Source organism: Arachis ipaensis, chromosome B04, assembly GCF_000816755.2.
Source record: "Arachis ipaensis cultivar K30076 chromosome B04, Araip1.1, whole genome shotgun sequence".
Classification (NCBI taxonomy): domain Eukaryota; kingdom Viridiplantae; phylum Streptophyta; class Magnoliopsida; order Fabales; family Fabaceae; genus Arachis; species Arachis ipaensis.
The window spans coordinates 115,358,321-115,372,104 of NC_029788.2; the positions used below are offsets into that span (position 1 = coordinate 115,358,321).

The 13,784-nt window shown below is 40.2% G+C and overlaps 1 long non-coding RNA gene across 1 annotated transcript in view; it reads left to right on the plus strand.

Annotated features, from left to right (window-relative positions):
* The window catches only part of LOC107639806, a 6,450-nt gene extending 6,360 nt beyond the window's left edge, over positions 1-90 (plus strand). Inside the window, exon 3 of the long non-coding RNA XR_001620318.2 lies at positions 41-90. This is a non-coding gene — a long non-coding RNA (uncharacterized LOC107639806). The remainder of the gene's footprint in view (positions 1-40) is intronic.

The window sequence follows — 13,784 nt, forward strand, 5'->3', positions numbered from 1 at the left end:
TGTGGTTAGGTTCTCACCCCCTACAGCTTTACCTTTTCAGGAATCGGATGAAGAAGCATTAAGAAGAGTTATACTGCGTTTAGTTTATATGCTGTTGTATTAATTAGATTATTTTATTCCCTCGTCTTTGTTATTACAAGTTTGTAAGAGGGATAGGAATTGTATGTCTTATATGTATAATATATTGAATTATTATGTAAGGAGTCTTGTATATGAATCTATGCTTGTTTGTATTTTTCTTAAGATAAAGTATTTATTTCTTGTTTTTCAAAGAAATCAGCGATACAGTGTCGAGTCATAGGCTTCTATTTTAATATTTAGTATGTAAAGTAGTCGTAATACTTCTTGCTATCAGAGTAGCGCTGCCGGAAGTGTGACTTCTGATAGTGAGGGTGTTACAGGTAGCACCTCTCCTAAAACTTGGACTCTGCCACCCTTTCTGGGTCCCATCCAAACAAATCCACAACCATCTTTAAGGGGTTCAAAACCAAATCAGCTCAAAATCCAACTGAATCCAAAGATACATTCCATTTTCATATTTCAAGAAACCAAATCAAACTCAAGTCAATTTTCAACGGATTAAACTTGATTTTAAAGTTTTAAAAAAGTGACTTAAAGAAACACTTCAAAACGTCCTTTTCACAAAACCAAATAATAATCAGATCAACCAAGCATTCATATTCATCCAAAACAACCAACATTACATAAGACTTATACAATCACTCAAGTATACACTTTTACCACATAATATCCATATATAATAATTCCAAATTATAAAATTGAGATTTTAGAAAATCCCCTACCTCGATTATCGAAACTCGAAAACTCTAAAACGCATCACAACTCATTTTCTCTCGGCCCGCAACTGCGGCAGCCGTAACCTCCGCTCCAAACCACTTTCTCAGCAACCACAACGACTCTAATCGCAACATATAATAATCAAGACTCGACCCCACGTTAGTAAAATTCATATTCATTAACCAAACACAATAGAATACTAACGCGAGGCTTTTCGAAACATGATTACTTACTGAAATAACAAAATGAAGCAGTTGTGATTCTGAACCGACCTGGCAATAGCTCCAGCAATAACCCCAAGTGACAGTCGCGAGCAAAAACCATGGTGACGGTGACTGTAACAACCACGCGGAGTTAAAAACCTTTCCAAAATCCAAAAGAACAAAAAGTAAAACTTTAAAACCCTTATCGGCAGAGTTTTCCGGTGACGGCAGCGAGGTTTCGGACGGCAGAGGCGACGTGAAGCACTGGGGGTTCAGCAATCGCGGCGGTGGCTCTCCGTCTCCTCTACTGTTCGCGTTCCTTCTCCCTCAGACCAGATCGGTGGCTGACCACCATCAACAGCAATGGAAAGGTGATGGCGGCGGCTAGGCTCGTCAACCACGGCGGCGGCAAAAGGGGATTGGCGACGACGAAGATGGCCCAGACAGCGGCAGCTGCGCGACGCTCCTGGTAGCGTCCTCCTCCCTCGCGTGTCTCTGCTCCGGCGGTGCACTGAATAGCAACAACATGGGCTCCACAGGACGGCGACGCTCCTCCTCGCGCGGTTCTTGCGGTAGCTCAGCAACGGCGGCAATAGCAGTGTCGCCCTTCTCATGCGCGCGCACACGCGCTCTCTCTTTCTTGCGTCGGGCTCCTGCCTCGCCTCCCTCTCATTCGCAGTTCTATTTCCGGTGCGGCCCAACAACGATCGACAGCGAAAATCTGACGAAGTCGGCGGCGCTATGCTTCCTCCACGCTTGCGAGCTCGACCGTTGTAAGAACCGGATTTTTCACGAATAAAATTATTAAAATTCCCAAATTAGATTCCAAAATGTTAAAATGAGAATTTGGGGATTTAAATATGATTTTTGGACTCAGTAGGTCTTTCTGAGTCAGAAAATGTGTTTTCTGCAAAAAAACGTGAAAAATCGCGAACCGGTTCAAGTCTGCTTGGTGCTGCGCGAGAAAAAGTGAAAACAGCCGAAAACCTTAGAAAAATAATAGAAATAGACAACCGGGCATTAGTGTTAAAGGTTTGGCCCAAAGTTGGGCCGAACGGGCGAAAAACGCTAACAAGTTGGACCGGGCCCATGTTGGGTCCAAGCCCAACATATATAAGGGTTCATTAATGAACCCATTCAACACAACACACCCATAAACACACACACACACCAGCTGCAAGAAGGAGAGGAGAAGAGAGAAGAGCACTATTCATCTCCTCACTCTTTTCATTATATCTTGAGCTACGGTGCTCCAATTTGCGTGCCGTCAGCGGCTATGCAAAGCTCTCGCCGAGCCCATCATTTTTATCTAAGCTTTGTGGTAAGTCTATTGAGTTTCCCTGCCCAGTTTTCGTGCCCTTGTGCATTTCGAGTTTTAGGGTTTGGTTTTGAGGGAAATCTTGTGTCTTGGGTGTTTTAGGTACACTCTAGCACTTGATTGTTGGTGGTTTTGGCTTCCAAAACTGTTGGACAAGGTAAGAGCTCTTGAAAACCCTTGTGAATTTATGTTCATGTTGAGCCCTAATTTGATTAGTGATGTTTGTTGTGTATATAGCTTGTTTGTTGTGAGTTGGAAGCTTTTGGAGCTTGTTGGAGTCATATTGGAAGCTTGCTTGTGGTTGGAAGCTCAACTTGTGCTCTTTTGGGGTTTTGGTTCATATTGGGAATCGGCCAAGGTATGGTTTCGGTTTTCTCTATGTAGTATATAATATTCATGGACACTTAGGCTAGTGACCCATAGGATAGGATCATAGGAATGAATTATAATGCTTGTTGAGGTGTTGAATGTTGATGTATGATGATTAATATTGATATGTTGAGGATGAATGATTGTATGTGATTTTGATGTGTGAGGATAACTTGTATGAAGATGATAATGATATGGAGTTTTGAGATGAGGAATATGTGAATTTGATAATGATTGTTGGTATTTAAGGATTATGATGTTTGATGCTGGATATGTGATTTATTGTTGTTGATATGGTTGATGATTGATGATTGGTTAGTGATGTTGTTGGTATATTAAAGGTGAGTGTTGAGATTGTTGATAAATGATGTGAATTATGACGAGTTGATGATTTTTGGAATATGTTGATAAATCATGATGTTGAAATTGGTAAAGATGGTGTGAGAGATTGAAATTGAAATGAAATGGGATTGATTTTGATGTTTGGTAATGATGGAATTAGGATTGAGGAAATTGTTGGTGGAGGATTGATTTTGGTATCATATAATTGAGGTTTGGTGGTTGGAAATGTTGGTAATGTAGAGGTTTTGAGACTTTTGGTAAAAGTGGGTTTTTGGTGAACTTTGTCTGATCATAACTTTTGCCTCAGTTTTTCAAATTCGTTGAAACTTATTTAGAATTAAAGCTTATTGAAAACACTTCAATTTGATATAAAGTTTGTAAGATTTGGGTTTCTGTAGAGGAAGTTATGATCATTCAAAGTTGGTGTTAAAAATATGAAATTCTGCAAAGTTGCAGAATTTTGTGATTTCTGGTATGTGCGCACGTACAAACCTGCAAAAATCTTGATATGTGCGTACGCACACGCAGGGGAAGGCTCCCTGTTTGCAGTGCTAGCACAACTTGTGCGCGTGCATACCAATGAGGATTTACAACCTGTGCGCACGCACAGCCCTGCGCGCACGCACACATTGGGAAGGTCAGTCTGTTAGGGGTGCTGGCACAGGTTGTGCGAGTGAACAGACATTGTGAATTTTGGTACCTGTGCATACACACACCCCTGTGTGTACGCACACATTTTGAAACTTCCCCTGGGCGTGCGCACGCACACCCCTGTGCGTATGCACACGCCCTGTTTCTCAAATTTAAAACTTGTTTTCAATTGTTTCACCTTCCTAGCAAGATTGTAAACTTTGATAACACCATTTTAAGACTCTTGGGCTTATCTTCGGGTATTGAAACATGGAAAATGTCCTAGGAGGTTTGCTTGGGGTTTTAATTGAAAGTTTAGCGAATAGAGGCTTAGGTTGCTAGTGTTTTGAGGATGGGTTTGGTTGAGAGAGAAGGAAGAGTGTGAACTTGGTGAACACTGACAACAAATTGAGAAATTGACGAACTAGTGAGTTCGGAATAGAAAGTCATAAATTGATAATGGTTGTAATGAGTTGAAAACTTGGAGATGAATGATTATGGTTGATGGAATGAGAATGAGTGGAAGTGTACTATGAGGAGTGGCCTCTGAGTTTGATTACGTAATTATGATATGCATTGCTATCCGTCGTGGGGGCTGTGGCAGTATCCCACTTACGTTCGAATATGAGGCTTGAAGTTGAGCTTTTCACTCATATTGATTGCTCCAGAGGAATGTGGTAGGGCACGCTCCCTCGAAATGTTTTCCTCTGAAAGGAGAAGGTGGTAGGGCACTCATCCCTCGGAATTTTTCCTCCTGAGCTTCTCTCTGATTGCAAGGTGGTAGAGCACTAACCCACGGAATCATGTGACAACCAGAAGAAGGTGGTAGGGCATGCTCCCTCGGAATGTTTTCCTCTAAAAGGAGAGGGTGGTAGGACACTCATTCCTTGGAATCATTCTTCCTTATGCGCAATAGAGAGACTAATCTAGGAGTTGTCGACCGGATTTTCTGTCGGGTTTGGCACATTAATCGACATGTGATATCACAGCCAATAGGGCAGACATTCATCATATGCATCTTCTATATGTTTGTTTTCTTTGATTACTTGAGCTTGCCTAATTGTATAATTTGCCTACTTGCTTCTTGAATTACTTGTTATATGTTTGAATATTACTTGTGCTTTCCTTGCTTGCTTTATCTGTGGTTGTCTGGTGCTGAGGAGGTTAGGTAGGCGGTGGCGATGAGATTGCACGGAGGGTAGGGTGGCAAAGGCTGTGGGACAGCGGTGACTAGTTTAGTTAGTAATCCCCTAAGTTAGATTACCCATTTTATACTGCTAAGGCTTTAGTTGTATTATGGTTTAAGTTGTGTTCATTGTTTTAGTATGCTTTAAGATAAATCTGTGATGGATATGAAGTGCTAGGATTGCCTCTGGCATCCCGGGGTCTTATATCCTACATCAATGGGCACTGTTACCATACTGAGAACCTCCGGTTCTCATACCATATTCTGTTATTGTTTTTCAGATGCAGGTCATGACCTACCTCGGTGAGTTACTTGGATGGTAACAGAAGCAGAGGATCCTGTTACTCTTGGAGTCTCTTTTGATTTATTTTGTTTATATATCTCTCACTTTTGTATTTTGTTTGCCTAGAGGCATGTATTGAGAGAACAAAACTTGTATAAGCCCTTTTAAACTTTAGTTTCTGTTTGTCTGTAATCGATTTTAAACTCCGCAAGCCGTGGCTAGGTTCTTATGATACTATACTAAGATATTTTGTTATATTACATATGTTTCTTGTGTTTTAAGTTAAGAGTTGCGTTAGTTTGTTTTGCGCATTTTAAATCCGGTCTTTTGAGCTATATTCTTCATCGGGCTTCTAGATTATATTAATTTATTCTATATATTATATGTATGAGCTTAGAACCGTCATAACCTTTGATTAACCTTTTCTTTACGACATCAGGTAAAGCTTAGGCTAATTAGGGTATTACATTTAGTGGTATCAGAGCAATTTGTCCTCGTGAGCCTGAGGGATGGACCGATTGTGCTTCATTGCATACTCTGGGTCATTTTTCTTTCATGCTATTTAGTTTATCTACTTGATATTACATAGCATGCTTGTTTGTGAGTGCCTGTTTGGGATAAGTGAAGCACTAGGCTTTTGATATTGAGACTGATCACCTTGATATCGATTGTTTGGTCTAGACAGGAACCCTAATGGCCACTCGTGGACGAGGTAATACATGTTCACGAGCCGAGAGTAGGAATGCGCAGCCGGCCGACAACCATGCCAAGTTCATGGCAACCATGGCATACCTTGCGAACACTATGGAGGCTAACGCTGCTGCGACTTTGCAAGCTGTGCAGAGGTTAGGCCAACCGACCGGAAACGGAAATGGGAATGGCGAAGGAAATGCGAATGACTTTGCGGAAGGAAATGGCGATACTGTGGGAGGTGCTCCGATGACCTTAGCTACGTTTCTCAAGGTTCATCCACCAAGTTTTAGAGGTTCAACAAATCCTACAGAAGCAGATAACTGGTTTCAGGCCATGGAGTGTGCTTTGCAGGCGCAACATGTTCCGAACAATCAATATGTTGAATTTGCTGCTTATCGGCTTAAGGGAGAGGCCCAGCATTGGTGGAAAGTGGAGTGCCACTTATTACAGCTTCAGAACGCCGATATTCCTTGGGATCTATTCCAGACGGCCTTCTACAAGAAGTACTTTCCTGAGTCTGCAAGAGAAGCGAAGGAGATGGAACTTATGCAGCTGAAGCAAGGTTCCTTATCTGTGGTGGACTATACCAGCCGATTTGAGGAGCTCTGTAGGTTCTCTTGGGCATGTCAGGGTGCCCCAGAGACCTATGAGAGTTGGAAGTGTGTCAAGTATCAAAGGGTCTTGAAGGACGACATCATGACTGCTGTGGCTCCTTTGGAGATTCGAACTTTCTCCGATCTGGTGAACAAGGCAAGAGTGGTTGAAGAATACGCAAGGACGGTAGCCTCGTCAAGGGACACTCACAGAGGAAACACTAGCAGGGAATGTGACGATTACCTTGGACCAAGGGGACAAAACTTCAAGAGATATGGTGAAGGGAAGTGGTCAAGAGCTTACCCCCCTGATATGAAATGTTAGGAGTGTGGGAACTACCATCCGAATAGGCCATGCCAGTTGGGTAAGAAACTATGTTACAAGTGTGGCGCACCGGGACATTTGGTTAGAGATTGTCCACACCGAGGAACACATGAGGCGGGTAGATCACAACAACAGAGTTGAGGTAATTATAAAGCCGATGGCCAAACCTCAACTTATCTTCGTAGTATAGACTATCGTCGTTCGTGTTGAAAAAAGTTTTAAAGTTTAGATTGATTTTTGAAACTTGGTTTGGAACTCTGGTTTGAATGTTTTGGTTTTGAAACTAGGACTGGAACTTTTGGTCAAATGATATGAATTAAAATGGAAAGTGAGTCCTAAGATTTTGTTAACTTGTGATTTTGGTTTGCAAATTTAACTTATCAAAAGGGATTCAAATTGAAAGGTTCTGATTTAAGGATTCTAATGAATTTAGAAAAAATCGTATTTCAAAGTAATTGATTTACAAATGAAAGGTTTTTGACTTTTTGATACGGTTTTAACAATTGACTCATTTCGATTGCACTTGTTTTAAAGGTTTTGAAAAATAGTACAAAATTGGTATTTGATTTAAGGAAAATTTTCGGATTCCTAGTGACGGTTATCAGAGTGACGCAGCGGAAGTCGAGAGAGAACATCAACACGGTGGGATGATTGTGAACGACATGCTTTAGCAACATGTTGGGTTGGTAACGTTGAAAGTAGGATGCTTCGTGGAGAATATATATATATTCCATCGCGTGATTCGGATTTTCGAGGGCAAAAATCTTTTAAAGGAGGGGAGGATGTAAGAACTGGATTTTTCACGAATAAAATTATTTAAATGCCCAAATTAGATTCCAGAAAGTTAGAATGAGAATTTGGGGATTTAAATATGATTTTTGGACTCAGTAGATCTTTTTGTTTCAGAAAATGTATTTTCTGCGAAAAACCATGAAAAACCGCGAACCGGTTGAACCGGTTCAAGTCAGCTCGGTGCTACACAAGAAAAAGTGAAAATAGCCGAAAACCTTAGAAAAATAATAGAAATGGAAAACCAGGCATTAGTGTTAAAGTTTTGGCCCAAAGTTGGGCCGAACGGGCGAAAAACGCTAACGGGTTAGACCGGGCCCAAGTTGGGCCCAAGCCCAACATATATAAGGGTTCATTAATGAACCCATTCAACACAACACACCCATAAACACACACACACCAGCTGCAAGAAGGAGAGGAGAAGAGCACTATTCATCTCCTCACTCTTTTCATGATATCTTGAGCTACGGTGCTCCGATTTGCGTGCTGTCAGCGACTACGTGAAGCTCTCGCCGAGCCCGTCGTTTAGTTTTGTGGTAAGTCTCTCAAGTTTCCCTGCCCATTTTTTGTGCCCTTGTGCATTCCGAGTTTTAGGGTTTGGTTTTGAAGGAAATCTTGTGCCTTGGGAGTTTTAGGTACACTCTAGCACTTGATTGTTGGTGGTTTTGGCTTCTAAAACTGTTGGACAAGGTAAAAGCTCTTGAAAACCCTTGTGAAGTTATTTCATGTTGAACCCTAGTTTGATTAGTGATGTTTGGTGTGTATATATCTTGTTTATTGTGAGTTTGGAAGCTTTTGGAGCTTGTTGGAGTCAAATCACACCACTGTATCCCACAGCCATCACCAACCTACCCTCCACATGATCCCATCGCTACCGCCTACACCAGACAAACAAAGATAATGCAAGCAAGTAAAGCACAGATAGTATTCATATATAACAAGTAACTCAAGAAGAAAGTAGGCATGTTATAAAATTAGGCAAACTCAAGTAATCTAAGCAAACAAGCACATAAAAGATGCATATGATGAATGTCTATCCTATTGGCTCGTGATATCACTTGTCAGTCCATAAATGCCAACCCGACGCATCCTTTCGGATGTAGCTTTTCTACCACGCCCACGGATATAGTGCCGGGCACACTCGCATGCGTAACCCAAGGATATAGTGCCTGGCACACTCTTGCAGTAGAAAAGGTTATTACTCATAATTCATTCCCAGGGATATAGTGTCCTGCACACTATCATGCGTAACCCAAGGATATAATGCCTGACACACTTTCCACATTCAACAAGATCATCATTCCTCTTTAAGTTCTCATCATATTTAACCCAAGGATATAGTGTCTGACACACTCTCAATCATTCAACAAGTTCACCATTCTTTTCTGAGTCCTCAACTCATCATAACCATCATCAACTTTCCATTCCGAACTCATTAGTTCATCAGTTTCCCAATTCATATACCATTCTTCTTGCGCACTCCACCAAACCCATCCTTAATACACCAGAAACCTAAGCCTCCGTTCTCTAACCTTTTAAAACAATACCAAATCAAACCTCCTAGGACATTTTCCATGTTTCAATACCCGAAGATAAGCCCAAGAGTCTTAAAATGGTGTCACAGAAGCTTACAAGCTTGTTGGGAAGGAGAGATAGTTGAAAACAAAGTTTAAGTTTGAGAAACAGGGCGTGTGCGTACGCATAGGGGTGTGCGCATGCACGCCCTAAGAAATTTTAAAAAGTGTGCGTACGCATAGGGGTGTGCGTACGCACAGGTACAAATTTTCAAAATTCTGTTCACTCGCACAAGACGTGCTAGCACCCCCAACAGACTGACCTTCCCAACGTGTGCGTGCGCACAGGGCTCTGCGTACGCACAGGTTGTAAAACTTCATTGGGTATGTGCGCGCACAGGTCGTGCTAGCGCTCTCACCAGCAGGCCTTTCCCCGCTTGTGCGTACGCACAAGGCTGTGCATGTGCACAGGTTTAAAAGTTTACAGGGTTGTGCGTGCGCACAAGGCTGTGCGTACGCACATACCAGAAATCACAAAATTCTGCAACTTTGCAGAATTTCATATTTTGACACCAAACTTTGAATGATCATAACTTCCTCTACAAAAATCCAAATTTTACAAAACTTTATATAAATTTAAGGAGTTTTCAATAAACTTTAATTTAAAGCAAATTTCAACAAAATTTGAAAACTGAGGCTCGAGTTATAATCCGTCAAAGTTCACCGAAAATCTATTTTTACCAAAAACACTAAAAACTCAAATTTAACCAACTCTCAATCCAAAAACCAACTCAAACACTTTTCAACCATACCAAAGCAACCCAAAATTCATACCAAGCATTGCGTCAACCATTTTCTCAATTACACAACCTCCTAAACCATTCCACAAGTCTAAATCCAACCTAATGCACATAACCTTTTCACCATAAATCAACACAAAACCATAATCCTCAATCAAGATTCTCAATCATCAACAATTTACACAATTCCTACATCAAGAATCCAACATAATCAACTTTAACATAATCCCACTACTCATTGGCATCATCTACCCTAGCTCATCATAATTTCACATAATCACCATAATCCAATCGCAACATCAACAAATCATAGTTGTTATTCATCCACACAATCATCACTACTCAACATCATAATTCAACAACATCATCATAATCTCCATTATCACCAACCGTCTTTTTATCAATTAATAGGTCAGATATTCATAATTCTATTCCACATAATCATATGTACATTTACATATTACCATGAATTTTCACAATCCTCATGAGTCATAAGTATAATCAATCACCATCAATACTCATCAACACCCATAAATTTTCAACCATCATAATCAATAACAATCAACAATCAAAATCATCATCAATACCCATCTTCCAATCTCAACACCCACCAACACATCTAAGCAATAATCATCATCAAACATACATTTATATACAATTAACCATACAATCACACCTATCAACCTATCTTAAGGTCAACTAGCCTAAGTGTCCATGAATATTACATATTACATAGAGGAGACCGAAACCATACCTTGGCCGCTCCCCAAAAAGCACACCGCACCAAGATTGGAGCCCAACAAGCTTTCAATCTCACCAACAAGCCACCAAAGCTCACACTAACATCATATATATATACCAAAATCAAAACCTAAGATACACAAAACAACTAAACACAAGAGTTTAATGAAACCTTACCTTAACCAATGAGATTAGGGGTAAAATCCAACAATTATCCACTACTAGAGATCACCTAAACAAGCAAAATCACAAAATCTACTCAAAACCATAACCCCAAAAATGCAGAACTCTAGCGCTTAGATAGAATTGAAGAGCTTGACAAGAGTTCCACGTGACTGCAAACGGCTCGTCAATCAGAGGTCCATAGCTCAAGTTGTGGCTCCCGGAAGGTGATGATGAATAGTACCACCACCTCCTCTCTCTCAATCTGCGCCTCTCCCTCTCTTTAGGCTGAAAAAAATGAGCTCAAAGCTCATTTAATGAGCTTATATATGTTGGGCTTTAGGCCCGGTTTGGGCCCGGTCCAACCCGTTAGCGTTTTTTGTCCGTTTGGCCCAATTTGGGCCAAAACCTTTAAAATTATTACCCAATTTTTGATTCTATATTATTTTTATCATTTCAAAACAACAAATCAAATTTTCAAAATCTTATTTTCCAAAATACGCGATATTGGATGGACTAGAGCCGGTACTGCCAGCTTAAAGTGCCAGTACACATTTTTACAAAATCTTTTCGAAAAGATACATTTTCCAACTCAGAAAAATTCATTGAAATCAAATTTCACCATCTTATTTTCAAATTAAAATTTTTAAATTTTGAATCTATTCCGAGCACTAAAATTATTTTATTAAAATGGTTTTACGTGAAAACTCCGGTTCTTACATTCTCCCCTCTTAACAAAATTTTCGCCCTCGAAAATTTGAATATATATATATATATATATATATATTCTCCACGAAGCATTCTATTATCAATGTTATCCACCCAACAAGTTACCAAAGCATCTCAATCACCATCATCCTACCATGTTGATATTCTCTCTCACCTTTCGCTGCGTCACTCTGATAATTGCCATTACGAATCCAAAAATTTTTCTTAAACCAAATACCTATTTTGTAATACTTTTCAAAACCTTTAAAACAAGTTCAATATAAATGAGTTCATTGTTAAAACTTTCTTAAAAGAGTAAAAAATAATTTATTTGTAAACCAATCACTTTAAAGTATGATTTTCCTAAATTCATTGAAATCCTTAAATCAGATTCTTTTAATTTGAATCCCTGTTTGATAAGTCAAATGTCAAACCAAATTCACGAATTAAGAAAACCTTGGAACTCACTTTTTCTGTAAACCATATTATTCAAACTAAGAGTTCCAACTTAGTTTCAAAACCAAATCATTTAAACCAAAGCTCCAAACCATATTTGAAAATCATTCTAAACATTAAAACCACAAAAATCATTGTTAAAAACCGCAAAAGCGTCAGTCGGTACTTTCGTTGCCACTAATGCTGAAACGCACCCATCACCCATACAAGGAGTCGTCAAGCTTTCTAGTCATGCCCGATAACCATTCCGGCACGTCCGCTCTGATTCATCGTCATAAGTATCCGGATTACTTAGCTACATGCATCAAAAGCCTCCTTCTCCATCGGTCCCTCTAACGAATCTCTAATTTCGACCAAACTTACAACAACCTTCTATAAAATAAAGCTAAGCCAACTGGGTCCTAATAACATATCTCAACAACTTTATGTGCTTACCTCTTATCATCGGATCCGATTCCGTTGCCTCTCCTGCATCCATAGTGAGACCTCGGCCTAATTGCTGACTCCTATCCACATCTCGGTTTCTCCCTCGACGGCAGTCCTTAGCAAGGTGCCCTGGTAATCCACAAGTGTAGCATCGACCATTTCCCTTTGCAATGTGGAACTAAGCATTGTTGTTTCTTCTGACATCCCCTTGACCTCGAGGATGCTGAGGAGTGGGTTCATTTCTCTTAAAGTTCTTCCCCTTGGTCCAAGGTAATCACCACATCCTCGATTAGTGTTTCCTCCATGAGTGTCCCTTGATGAGGCTACCGTCTTTGCGTATTCTTCAACCACTCTTGCCTTGTTCCCCTGGTCAGAGAAAATACGCATCTCCATAGGAGCCACAACAGTCATGATGTTGTCCTTCAAGCCCCTTTGATACTTGATACACTTCCAAATTTCATAGGTCTCTGGGGAACCCTGACACGCCCTAGAGAACCTACAAAGCTCCTCAAATCGGCTGGTGTAGTCCGCCACAGGTAAAGAACCTTGCTTCAGCTGCGTAAGTTCCATCTCTTTCGCTTCCCTTGCAGACTCAAGAAGGTACTTCTTGTAGAAGGCCGTTTGGAATACATCTGATGTTGCGATGGCCAAGAGGATAGGTTTGGATTTTCCAATAAGAATAGGATTTGTTCGTTGCAAGTATATCCCAAACCCAACAAATTGGTCATCGATCAAATTAGAAATTCACAAGATATGTCACAAGTAAAGCTAATTCAAAACTGAGAGTATTAGACTCCAGAGTCGTCTCCCTAGGATCACTTTAGAACAATGAGTGTACCATTCTGGTTGTAGTGATCAAGGGGTTGTGTATGAAGAAATAAACATATAAAGCAATGATGCACGAAAATTTGTCTCGTAACAAATTTCTTTCGGCAAGTGTACCGAATTGTCGTAAAGTAAAAACTCACTATAGAGTGAGGTCGAATCCCACAAGGATTGATTGGTCAAGCAACTTTAATTAGAGGAATGTTCTAGTTGAGCGCAGCAGAATTTGATTTGGTATTTGCAAAAAATTAAATGGCGGGAAAGTAACTAGCAGAAAAATAAATGCTGGAATTAAAGATCTGAATGTAAATGGCAGAAAGTAAATTGCAGAATCTTAAATGGGAAATGGGGGAAATGCTCATAAAAGTAAATGGCAGAAATTAAAGAGAATGGGTAAGATCAGAGATGGGGAATTCATTGGGCTCAGGAGATGTTGCATTCTCCGGATCAACTTCATTTTCATCTCTTCCTCAATCAATGCATTCATTGATCTCCTTGGCAATCTTAAGTGATCGAATTCCAATTCTTTGGTAATTCAATCTCTCAAATCTTGATCAATAGCCAATTTCTTGGTCAATTGCTCATGAGAAGAGATGAAATATGGTCACTGATTATACCACATG